This window comes from Rhyacophila brunnea, unplaced genomic scaffold (genome assembly GCF_057557595.1).
Source record: "Rhyacophila brunnea isolate RB1 unplaced genomic scaffold, BYU_Rbru_1.0 scaffold_6, whole genome shotgun sequence".
In the NCBI taxonomy this organism is placed as follows: Eukaryota; Metazoa; Arthropoda; class Insecta; order Trichoptera; family Rhyacophilidae; genus Rhyacophila; species Rhyacophila brunnea.
The window spans coordinates 39,853,940-39,867,066 of NW_028233276.1; the positions used below are offsets into that span (position 1 = coordinate 39,853,940).

Sequence of the window (13,127 nt, forward strand, 5' to 3'; positions counted from 1 at the left end):
TCGCTTTGTCAATTAATTGCAGGTAGGTATGGTGAGTATTGCCTTCCGGTGTAATATTTTGATTTCAATAATAGTATATTTTTTTGATCGAATAGGTACTTAATAAAGTACCTATTCGATATTATCAGAGTTTCAACACTTTCAACCAATGTTATTTTACTTTCATTGGCCCCAACAGGTCAACGAACCCTCGCATAATTCGGAATGAAATTAAACAGTTTGTTCCACTTGGCCACTGAACCAAATCAATCAAGTCCGCTCGATCGGCCGAAGCCACTTTCTTATCTAAGTGCAATAATGGTTTGCAGAATTAAATTATTATTGTTGGTGCACTTGTTTACAGCAAAACCGTCTGCTCTCGTCTCTTTATGGTGGGAAAATCTGGTGAAATTATTTACATAGGGATCATATAATATCTTATTATTATATTTATTATTATATATCTTATTACTCGTATCTTATAATATTTATACTCTCTAAAGTCTGTTATATTATGTTGTAAACATAAAATAAACACGATTAATCCAATGTCACGCGTTTTCAACAACGTAACATAATAAAATCATAATACCTACCCAAGTGTGATGTTATAAAATTGTACATATTATTATGTAACAATGGAAAATAAGGCATTCCGCATCGTTTAAAGAAAACTTGAGAAAAAAAGCAATAAATTCATATCTTGAGCATACTTCAGTGAAACGTCAAATAATTTTCAACTATAGGTGTGACGAAATTTTGGACTCGCTTGCAATCGGAGAGCGAAAGTCGAGCTGTGAACACGTCAATTTGTTTCGTGATGGCGACGGGGTATTAATTCTTAAATCGTGTGAAGATGACTAAAAAACTTTACCCATTTACTTGAAAATGAAAACATGTCAATGAATATATTATTATTGTTACTAATAGAACAATAAACAGAACATTAAATGGACACATGTTGGATTTATATGACAAATTATATTTCGTTCGGCACGAAGCATTTGCACAATCCGCGCATCGCCTAGCCACGATCTTTTTAGACTATGCCTCAACTGAGCCTTAATGTAGAAATACGCAAGGCCGATTTTAAATTACCTATCCAATCGTTTTTGAGTACGTAGTGAGAAATCAAAACGAACTAAAGTCTACTACACACTTATTGTAACTAACTAAATACCTAAATTGTGTAATGATTTGGTATGTTTGTAGGTTTAGAAACTTACTTAACCGGGCAAAACAACATGGAGAAACAGAACGGTAACAAATATAACAGAACAGTGACAAAACAGAACAGCCAGTGGAAAAATAAAAAAATAATTTTTGTCGTATCGATTTATTAATTAAATACTAATAAATATATATTTAATATAATAATTATATATTCAATGTCACTGCATGTTGGCCATTCGGCGTAAAAACCTAAATTTATCTGCTTGATTTTGATAATCATGCACATTTCCATAGAATTAAAACTCACTATTTCGTTGTATTTGTCACCTACGTCCAATGACATCTATGTTGTCACCCTAGCATTTTGAGCATATTAGATTGATTAAGACGAGATATACCTACATTGCTTGTCGGCAATACCGAGTTGAGTCCCGTTTAATTAAGGCTTTCCAGCGATTAGGAATGCAGAAATTATTTAATTTTTTTTTTTACAGTGTATTGAAAACCTGTTTTATTAAAAATCTATAGAGATACGGCAATTTAAATAATACCTGCATGTTATATCTTTCCTGAAATGTCATAGTTCAGTTCTTCGTGTCCTGGAACATGGAACCCCCCGTTTACTCGTGCATGAATTTACTGCTGACAGAACGTATTACTGCGACCATAACAAAAAATGCAGGTGTAAACATGTCGCTGTAGGATCTGTTTGTCGAATAGACCAAATGTCAAATATTCAGGAAACGAAAAACAAATTTGATTATCCTATATTTAAATACATGAAGGTATTTAAATTGTTGTTTTTACAGCATATGAATGTTGTTTTCATTACAAAGCAATTTAAAGAAAAGGATAGTTCTGGTCCATTTAGATACAAAAAAATATTCTGCATTAAAGGTCGATTTCGACAAAAACGGATATTCGACAAACCAGTCCTATAGCGATGAATTGTATTAGGTACCGCGCAAGTTGCAAGATTGCATGCATGGATCAAAGAAGTTCAGAAGCTTTTGAATTTTCACGTAATAATTGGTACTTATATGGCGGATGCGCATGCGCAGATAACCATAGTGGCGAACCTGGCGGTAGAAATACGAATTACACCGCACATAACATTTTCACGTTTACCGATTAATCTACGAACCTGTCCACACTTGTCAAATAGCAGTATACAATGACAACTTTGCGTCTCGCTTTCGCTTGACGAATGAGATTAGACAGCCAGTCTATTCGCTCTTATCGCGACATACACACTATTGTTACATGCACGTGTCTTCATTTTGGTCGTACCCTTACCGAGGATCGTGACCACCTTGGAATTTTGTCTTCCTTTGAGCGACCAAAAATTTCCATCCCTTTCGATCTTCCTCTTCTCTCAGGGCAGAATGAATGCCCCAGTCAGGTCCTTCGCTTGGTCGCTCCAACGAGCCGACGCTTTTCCTCAACTTCGCCTTCCCTGTAGATCACGCAAAACCACCATTCCCTCCAGGTTATCCAGTCCGCGCCGGACAATATATCCAAAAAAACTTCAGAATGCGTCTCAGACATATTGCCGAGAGCCGTTTCTTTGTCTGCAGTCTCTGGATAATTGACTAGTTCTTCCTGTGCTCTGTCCAAGAAATACGAAGCATTCGGCACCACATCCAGAATGCATCAATTACATTCCACTCCCATGCCTTCAGGGTCCACGACTCGAAATATAAAAATATGGAGAAAACTGAATTTTGCACAAGCATCATTTTTGTGGCAATTGAAATTCCTTGATCCACTATCTCTGCGCTATAAACATTGTTGCATATGTTACTTAATCTGTCATCGATAGAACGAATCGAGTCGGGTTGATTATTGACGAATAATTAAATTTATTGGTAATGAAATACAATTTGAACTATAATATGTACTTCATTGTACTATACATTAATTATTTTGCCACGTTTTTTTAAGAAATGGAATACACACTGTATATTATTTACTATTAGGCACTATTACACTATCAGTAATCAGCGCTTGAAATGGAATATTTTACAAACCGGAGCGTTCGATAATCTTCTAAAAATATTTTTCTAATTTTATGTAAGTATATTTTATAAAAACATGAAAAGTGGGAAAGCCCCCGGGGAAGACGGTTTAACGATAGATATCCTCAAAAAAGCGGGAAAGGATGCAAATGAAGTACTTGCACAATTGTTCACAGCCTGCATATGCAAAGAGGATGTCCCAGAGGTATGGAAAAATGCCAGCATTGTCATTCTTCACAAAAAAGGTGACAGAGAAGACCTAGCAAATTATCGTCCAATAAGTCTACTCCCTATTCTCTACAAGACGTTCACAAAAATTCTCTCAAACCGTCTGCAAAATGTACTAGACGAGAACCAACCGAGAGAACAGCCCGGATTTAGAGGAGGATACAGCACTATGGACCATATCCAAGTCTTCAGAGCAATCATAGAGCGGTGCCAGGAATACAAACTGCCACTATGCATGGGTTTTATAGACTATGAGAAGGCGTTTGATTCGATAAAGAAATGTTCAATACTCGACGCACTCAGAAAACAAGGAATCCCTGGGCGATATATAAATATTTTCAATAATATATACAGTAGCGCAACAGCATCTGTAAATCTCCATAAACCATCGCGCAGATTTCCTATCAGCAAAGGAGTCCGACAAGGTGATACAATCTCACCTAAACTATTTACAGCTACCCTTGAAGACTTATTCAGGCAACGTGACTGGAATGACAAAGGGATCCCCATAAATGGAGAATACCTGAGTCATCTGCGCTTTGCCGACTCAGAAGACCTCCAAAGCAGAATGCAGGAACTCGCTGAAGTAAGCAACAAAGTAGGTTTGAAAATAAATGTAACAAAGACGAAAGTCATGTTCAACTGCTTTGCAGGCCAAAAAGAGTCATCAATGGCACTCAGCTCGAACAGGTGAAAAGCTACATCTATCTGGGACAACAAGTGTCTATAGATGGATGTATATTTGATGAAATTGTTCGCAGAGTAAAGCTAGGCTGGAGTGCTTTTGGCCGCCTGAATAATATCTTCAAAAGTGACCTTCCACTGTGCCTAAAGCGCAAAGTGTTCAACCAGTGTGTGCTTCCCGTGATGACATATGCGTGTGAAACATGGACCCTAAGTAAAAGAGAGATCAAGAAACTCAGAGTAGCACAACGTGGTATGGAGAGGTGCATGCTGGGCATAACGCGAAAGGAGAAAAAGAGGAATGAGTGGATAAGGAAGCAGACAAGGGTTTGCGATGTAATAGAGTTTATTAAAATCCTTAAATGGAGATGGGCTGGACACATAGCTCGAAGAAGAGACAATCGTTGGACAAATCTAGTCATCCAGTGGTATCCAAGAAGTACAAAACGTCCACAAGGTAGACCTAGAGGCCGCTGGATCGATGAAATGATAAAGTTCTGCGGAAGTACGTGGCAACGCAATGCACAGGACCGAGAGAAGTGGAAGCAACTTGAAGAGGCCTTCATCCAGCAGTGGATAAATTCAGGCTGATGATGATGATGATGATTTTATAAAAATAAGTGTGTTTGATTTTTTGTTATATTATATCCAGCTCAGACACTCAACTTAATTTTCCCACGAGATGGAGCTATAATCTCGGGGACACCATGAACCGGAACAGCGCTCCGGTCATTTTGAGGCCTGGATACATGGATTTTGTAATGCTTTAAGTAGGTAATATTTTATACAAAATTTGTGATTTAATAATTGTGTGACTGGTTTGAACTGTTACAAGGCCCCTTTTAAATATTCTGACGAATATATTGCATCAAATGCGTCAAATAAAATCACCGCTGCCTGTATCAGATACCTACACGAAGATTCCGTACCGTCTGAAACGATTATTGTATATTAACAAGGGAACTCCGAAATCTGTTATCTATTCTGTGTACAACTACCAGCTTATGCCTAATAACAATGGGGCAGTATTTTTTGTAACGTTTGGCGTAAATGCTTTACATAATAAATTATTATATTTGCGTCCTAATCACTGAATGTGATATGACTGATATTATACTGAATACTCTTGAGGTAGTGGTAATATAAATTTTTCGCCGCCTTTGGAGTCATGCTTTATTATATTTATTATAGATATTATTTAAGTGTTGTTGGATCAGAGTCCTCAGAAATCGACGGACTTTTTTTAAAATAATCCGTATGTATACGAATAATAATTATGAATGTGTAATTAATTTTAATAAAAATTTTTTTTTAAATCTCAGACTTTTTTATTGTTGAAATCTGAGCTTGAGTGGGTGTCGGATTTTCAGACGTCAGAGCCAAGGGAACAAAGAGTATTACCAATTAGTACCTACAAGTTTTAGGCCCCGTCCAACGTAGGCGCGTTTGGCGGAGCGTTGAGCGGCGCGCGCAACTCAAACGTATAGCCGTATAAATGTATAACCAAAAAGACATTGTCGACGAACATTTACGACACGGTTATACGTTTAGTTGCGCGCTCCGCTCAGCGCTCCGCCGAACGCGCGTACGCTGGATGAGCGCTTAAATCTCGATTGTGGTAAAAATGGGATAAATTGATATATCTATAATGAAACAACACGTTATTTTCAGTAGTTACATTTATGTATGATAATATAAATTAAAGTTTGTCAAGTAACGAAACGTCATTTTCCTGGTTTATAGGTAGGTATAAATTTTAACTTCTTTGTTTTCGTATTCCTCACTACTTAGGATCGCGACCACAGAACAGATTCATAAATATAATTCCGATAGGCTATACCCCAATACCCTACATTTTGAATGTGTGAATGCCCTACGAAAATGAGCCACAGATTATTTATGTACCTAGGCCTTCAAATATGTACACCGATATTGAGCGTCAGTGCATAAACCGATAGTAGTTTTCAATACGAAAGACGATCGTATTATTGACACGTGTTTAAGTTTATTCCGCATTCTTCCACACTCGAAATCGGTTGCCTGTTACACCACACCCGTTAGGTATTTCACTTCCATTATTTCTGAGGTTAGTTACCTGATTGCGAATATATTTAAATGTCCTAGTTATATCTATCTCTCCAGCGATTCTTAGCTTATAGTTCGCAAACCTGAAGAAGCTTGAGTCATTTAGCGTTATTTACTTGGTTGTACAATCGAGCAGACGACCTACACCATGGAACTCAGAAATAATGAGAACTGAAATACCTTACGGGTGTGGAGAAGCAGGCAACCGATCTCGAGTGTGGAAGAGTACGGGATAAACTTAAACACGTGTCAATAATACGTCATACGTCGAATATTGACAACTGCTCTCAGTTTATGCACTGACGCTCATTTAATATTAGTGTATTGACGGTTGCAACACACACACTATTGCACATCTATAATGTGTGGTTCATTTACGTTGGACACTCACACATTCAAAACCCTGCCTCAAAATGTACTGTATTGGGATATAGCCTATCGGAATTCTATTTATCTGTTCTGTGACCTACACACACCTTTTCCGCTTGAATTGTTTTATGACATGCTATAAAATTATTTGGATGCCATAAACCATAACCCAAAAAAAACTACTTCGCAATTAAATATTTGCTTATTTTTACTTATTCTATTGATTTTTTTTTAAATTTAAATTAATGAGTTTCTGAATAATAAAATTTGAAGAGTGGAGCATGGCCACATTCTGGGTATGCTAATTATTACTACAAAAAATACAGTTTATTTTTCTAAGAAATGCCAGCGATCTCGTGACATTTTTGAAACATTCTCCAGTAGACCCTGACTCTTCCATGCAAATAAATCATAATTCTTTTATTTCTCAGCGCGTAGCATTTTGATGCAGATTGCACTGAATATACCGAAAAGAAAAACAAATCAGAGCTTTGGGAACGACTAATTTTAGCCATGACTTTTGCAATGTCTGAAAGATTCTCACAAGAGTGAAATCAAATTAATTTAATAATTATTAAACTCGAATCATTATTATATTTATTGAAAACGTTGTTTGTGAAGACCTATTGGCTATTCGTAAAAAATACTATTTAACTATTGTAATATAATACTGTAATATTGGTGTATCGATTATTTAATTATTAAACTAGAAAATAATAGTTAGGTACTTAAATAGGTACTTATTAGTTGGTACACAAGGCTGTCTGTTTGTGCCAGACGCGCATAGAAAAACATTATATGGGGGTGGGTCCATTTTGAAAAAATATCCATAGTAATTTATTATTCTTGTCTCCTTAGTGGAAGCCAGTGGCAAACATTTTTTGAAAATAGCCGATATACTGGATCATTTTTTTGGTTAGGCTGTTATAGCCCTGCAATTTGAGCCTATCATTATATAATTCTTATCAAGTATTAATAAGCAGCATAATGAATGTCTAGCTATGCATTTGATAAAGATTAGATTTATCGCACCATTGTTCTATCAATCTAAAACGTCCGGAATGCAATGCATTTTATCGCTCATTGTTTCAAACTTTTTCCTTACGGATATTGTTTTACTTATTAGAGTTGGGTTTCGGGAATTTTCCGACGGGAATTCTCGAGAAATTTTCGAGATTTTCCATCCCGAATCTCGAGAATTGAAATTTTTAACATTTCGGGAAATCCCGGATCTCGAGAATCTTTTCTCGGGATTCGGGATTTCTTTATTATCAAATAATAATTGAAAAACTGGATAAAAAACACAAAACGTTCAAAGACTGATTGGGGCATTTAACATAATTAAGCCAACGTCGACTCAAAATAAGCGCAATTTTTGTGACATCAAGGAATTTTGTGTCTCAAAAGCGTACGCGATTATTAGACACAGCGATTGATAGTTTGTGTTTTTTGAAATTTCATTTTAAGAAGTAATGTTTTGAATTATTTTTGTTTTCCTACTTCTATTTTGTTTGTCTTCTTACATAAATAAAAAAAAAATCATATTTTTTTCGAATTTATCTATTTTTACACTGATTTTAAGATTTTTAAATGGTTTTTTAAATATCCCGATATCTCGAGAATTTTCGAAAATTCTTTTTTGGAAATTCCGAATCTAGAGATTGAGATTTTCTCGGGAAATACCCAACTATACTTATATGTATCCACTTTCGTTAACAAAATAAAGGTCTAAGAATGCCATATTATTATTTGTTTTTATATAGAATCAAAATAGCTTTTCAATTCAATTTAAATTCAACCTTAGAGAAAGACGCATCGACTGTATTTACTGTACCATACCATACTATAATAAGTTATTGTCTAAAATATAATCTGCTATATTATAAATATTATATTAATTACCTTAATTAAATCAGTTTAAATATAAAAGGTGTTTATATGAAAATGATCCCGCCGTTCCATAACAAGGTTAGGTTTGGTTAGGTTAGGTTATCATTCTTGAAATCATTTTTGCCGCTGTTCCCACCTGGCTTCCAATAAACAGACTCGTAGGTACCTACTTTTATGTGGTAGTATTGGTTGACGCAATTACCACGCCTTCTACGTATACCTAGCTTCTCGTCGCTTCAAAATTGGACACCCCACACTTTTCCGGGTACATTCCTCAGACCCAGACACTCCGCACTTTGAGTCTATCAATGGACAGCTCGCCTCCAGCTTTAAATACGGGTACTCACATACGACCGGTCGTACCATCACGAGTGGTTATCGAATGCTAGTGGATATTAGTAACGTTAAACTGCACTTCATAAGTTCCACTGACACGCTTTGTGTGACGCAAAATGCCGAAAACTATTCGACAGCCAATTCACGTGGGTCACGATCCTCAGTCATGAAGTCCTGAGAATAAGTTATATTCCATACACTTAATTTTGTCGGTTTTCGTTCTTGGGAGGGGGGCCGAAAACATTTGTACTCCTTTTTAGATAGCATAAAAGCTGAGAGCTAAGTTTTCAAAAAAATAGTTTCTAAGAATTCTATTAAAAAAGTTTAAAAATTACAATTGAGTTCTTGATATTCTATCTTTCACCGTATTTCTAGCCGTAGGCATATCTTTTTTCATTGATTTTTTTTCACTTGTTTTCAAACTAGTCAAAATAGAACGTGGAAGCATTTAAACCACTCTTCTTTCATATTATTATTCTCCATCACTGAACGGTTTTCCATTTTTAGAGATTATGTTCTATGAAAAATAACAAGCAGTTATTACATTTGAATATAAGGCTGTCGTCATTATTTTTAAATATTATATACTTAAGTAAGTACTTACTTATATATTTATTTGTAAAACTTAAAAAAAACATTTTTTAAATATATACCTATATAAAATAGTAGTTTCTTTTCTCTTCAAAATGAAACATTCGCGTGCCATGTAAAATTATCTCGCGTGCTACTAGTGGCACGCGTGCCATAGGTTCGCCATCTCTGGTATACACGAATCAACTAACTGGTAATTAGTTTCTGTGAGAATGCGAAATTATCGATTTTAATTTAAATTCCAAGTATCCTCTGTCGATAGTATAATATTACAAGTGTTTATATTGAAATTCGATCCGATTGCCAAGAGAACTATGTTGTAAATATAATTAATTTAAAGACAAAACAGAAAAATAAGTAGGTACCTTTTTAAATAATTGATAAATGATAAAATATTAAAACAATACATAATACAATCATTATTTAGATTAGAGTCACCATACCTTTGTTTTGGTTTTAATGATTCTTGTTAATCAAAATGTCAACCTATTTTTCTGCCAACGTAAAGTTCCCACGGTGTTGTTTCTCATGCAGAACAGACTGCGCCTAAAAATCTTTACATACCTATATAATATTTCAATAGATACTTATTGGTTGTGCATATTACATTATATTTTTAGTATTGGCCTATTTGTTTTTAATAACACTTTTAGCCTTACTGCTTTATAATATAAAGCAGTAAGGCTATATATTATATTGGATTATAAATAATAATGATCAAGTAATATGATTATTGATTAGTATTACTTATACAATATAGGTACCTATATTGATCATTCAGATAATAATAATAATTTTGAAGTTAAATTGAGAACACCAGGGAACTCAGAAATAATGGGAACTGCGCATCTATTCTATACACAAGACTACTATCGGCGGTTGACGAGGGTAGTTTATCATTTATTATGTTTGTATTGAAGTATTATAATTGTTACAATAAGTTGGCCGTCTAAACCAGCGATACTCAACCTGCGGCCCGCGGGCCACATGCGGCCCTTTAAGCTTTTATGTGCGGCCCGAAACAGATTTATTATCAGGAATTTCGTATATCTTGAGATTAGTTTCGACTTTGACGTACAGATAGTGACAACCGAAGAGGATTGTAATTATGGTCCACATCAGATCTGGTATAAGAGTGTTGCTATTGCACACGATTAATTTAAAAAACACGCATATTTTTTTAAATCTCAAAAATGTTTGTTAAAAAAGGGGGGGTTTCATGAATTTTTTCGTCACACCAGTAGTGATGCGGCCCGCGTTACTTTACAAATATATGTATTTGGCCCGAAGAAAAAAAAGGTTGAGTATCATTGGTCTATACAGTCAAAACTGTCTATCTCTCTCAAAAATTTAGCACATTTAGGTGCCGTTAAAACATAGCACTAATTGTAACAATCACAACTTACTTATTGTAATTGTTACAATAAGTAGGTACTAATACTTCGATACAAAAATATGAAAAACTACCTTCGACAGCTGCCGATAACGGCCGATAGCAGTCTTCTGTATAGAATAGATGCGCTGGATATACCTAACGGGCGTGGAGAAGCAGGCAACCAATCTCGAGTGTGGAAGGATATGGATATGCAATTACAATAAGTTAGTTGTAATTGTTGCGATAAGTGCTATGTTTTAACAGCACCTCTCTTCCGAGTGCTTAATTTTAGAGCGAGATAAGACAGTTTTGACGGCTAACTTATTGTAACAATTATAATACTTCAATACAAACATATGAAAAACGACCCTCGATAGCTGCCGATAGCAGTATTATGCATGGCCCCCACAAGGGAGGGGCTGAGAGGGCTCTAGGTCGGGGGCCCGGTCTCAGGAGGGGCCCGGCTTGGTGGGTCAAATAGATAAGTGAGATAAGCACACATTACACATTGACATAAAATTTATGTAAATAAGTCGCCTGCGGCGCTAATTTACTTCAAATATTAAGGTTTTAAAACGTGTATGCGATGCAATTTTTGATGTGTGTCGATACTCGACAATTCAATAATTCAAGTGGTTGTAGTAGAAAATCGCTAAAAAATATATTAAATACTCTTAATTTTACCTCGAACACCGTTTGGACAACGTTACTGTAGAGCGCCATACTGGCTTTAAACTTAGTTTTAAGTAAGGGGGGTCTACCAAAGATCCTGACCCGCTTCAGGGTGTGGGAGCCATGGTTTTATGTATAGAATAGATGCGCTGATGTGGACGAATCCGGGACATGCACCTGGTACCCATTTACCAAGTTACGGAGATGAAGAGTGATAGCCACGGTCACTTACTGGCCTGGCACCATGTCTTTCCGTGTATACTATGGTTTCCCTTATTATGTATACCTACGAATTCGATCAAAGCACCGGGTCCATATTGATTTACAAAATTAATGTCCATAGTTATTTTTTTCGATATCTAAAATTAAATGCGTTATTTAAAAAAGGCTGATGATGTAATAATTCGCCTAGTTGTTCATAATATTTTTGCTTTGTTTCAGGTGATTTAAGATCATCTCTACATAGTTGGAGTCAAGTGTTGTACAGTTGGTGAGTTTTTTTTTAAATTGAAAATTATATCATTCCACCCGATATTTTATTTCATATGGTAATAATCCATTTGATAAGGCTGTTCGATACCCAAATTATCGGGGTTACGATCCTCAGTCATGAGGTCCTGACGAAGATGAAGAAATTTCTGATTCACCTAAGTTATTTGTATTTTGTTCGTTTCTCTGTCCTGAGTCTGATCCGTATAATAACTAACTTATACTTACCATAAAAAATTAAGATAATTGCAATATTATCAAAACCACAGAAAAGATTAATATGTAATATCTCAAATACAACTTAATTTATTATGTGGGTATTAGGGTTTCAAGTTTGAATGAATGTTATACTTTAACAATAAAAACATTATGTCCACCGGTACGTAAATAAGTCGCAGCAGACTGCATGGAGCGTCGGCTAGACTTGCATTCATGCCAAACTGCAAAAGGATCCAAAAAACTGCATACAAAATAATCGCTGTTATTTTGCATGCACTATATTATTTGATTTAATATAATATTAAATTTAATTTGTTCACCAGTACTTCCGTTGCGGTTAATATATCTTGACTACAACAGGCTATTCTGATTACAGAGTGGTGAAACAATCCCAGAAATATTCTTAATAATATTATTATCACATTATTGTGACAAATAAAACATTCGCGTGCCATGCAAAACCATCTCGAGTGCTATCACTGGTATACTAGTAATCTATGGAAGCGATTTCCAAACTGGGAGGCGCGGTCTGTTACTGAGGGAGCCGCGAAAAGTTTAACACATATTTTCAATTTTAATTTATTTTACATATTGTGGACATTACAAATTATAAGTTTAAGACGTTCACAACATGACATTTAGAAACAAATAAATATTATTAAAAAAGTATTATGTAATATTGTAATTATGCAATATTAAGTTATTCTATAGTATAAATGTGTAAATACAAAAAATATGAAGTATATAGGTACAAGGAAGTACACCGGATGAGTTAAGCAGACCCTATTTTAAGAATTTATAAAATAACGTCCACCTATACTCATTCTCACGTAGATGGAATATATCAACATCCGAAGCAATTTGGTTGAACAGAGTTATTGCTCTACCAATTGGCATCACCAATGGCAGGTTAGTTCTGCTCCTCGGGAGAACAAACAACTGATGCTCCCGATTTCTAAGATAGTTATCAGGGACACACAAGTCAATATTACCAAGAATGGCAGAGTTCTCATTCACAC

The 13,127-nt window shown here is 35.3% G+C and overlaps 1 protein-coding gene across 2 annotated transcripts in view; it reads left to right on the forward strand.

Moving 5' to 3' along the window:
• Positions 1-13,127, forward strand: part of LOC147065675 (fibroblast growth factor receptor homolog 1-like) — a 272,850-nt gene that overhangs the window by 16,771 nt on the left and 242,952 nt on the right. For both annotated transcript variants that reach the window (XM_085957090.1, XM_085957093.1), the window contains exon 2: positions 11,842-11,890. The gene's annotated coding sequence lies outside the window, so the exon portion shown is untranslated. The remainder of the gene's footprint in view (positions 1-11,841; positions 11,891-13,127) is intronic.